Consider the following 816-nt stretch of genomic DNA (forward strand, 5'->3'; position numbering starts at 1 on the left):
GGAGAAGTTTCTTCTGAAGCCAAGGAAAGTCCTTTCTGCTATAATGTGTCAACCCCCCTTTAGATGGCGTGTGGCATCGAGATGGAGGAGGGAGCACAGGGGCAAGGAGGTGAAGTTCAGTAAGAAAGGTAAGCACGCTGCTGCTGCTGCTGCTGCTGCTGCCGTCGGGCGGGCTGAGTCTCCTGGGGCTGGAAGTGGTGTCGGGAGAGATTTCAAGACTTGGCAGTAACCTGAACGACCGCATCATGGATTTCGGTGGCTCCTGGGGGAGGCATTTAGGTGAGCTGCCTGCCCTACTTTCCTCATCTGTAAGATAGAGTGCCCGGCACATCCACCTCATCGTATTGTTGGTTTACGTGAATTAGAAGAGCGCTTACCATATAATAAGCACTTCATAAAAATTTGCTATTTTGGTTTCTACCCGGTACAAACACTCAATGTGGTTGGTTGAGGAAAGAGGTAGGGCAACTCAGCCGCTTTTCTCTCCCTACAGATCCTTCCCTCTTCTCTCTCTTTGGACAAGTTCAGAGAGGATAACGTACAGATTACAGAGCCTGTGTGCAAACGTCCTCGGGGATCACCTAACCTTGCTTGTATGCGCCCTAGTAGTAAAGTGAATCTTGAGCTTAAATGAAAACTGTAATATTCAGCTGGTTCACTGTTTAAAGAGTTCCTTTAAAGAGCTTACTAAAGAGGATCAGCAGGATTCTTGGGTATTAAACACGTCTTTCAATGCAATATTTTAATGAGGTAAGTGTAATGCAGCGAGGCCTTGGATTAATCTTCCCTTAAACTAGCCATGAGCTCAAGATACAG

This window comes from Canis lupus, chromosome 14 (assembly GCF_048164855.1).
Source record: "Canis lupus baileyi chromosome 14, mCanLup2.hap1, whole genome shotgun sequence".
Classification (NCBI taxonomy): domain Eukaryota; kingdom Metazoa; phylum Chordata; class Mammalia; order Carnivora; family Canidae; genus Canis; species Canis lupus.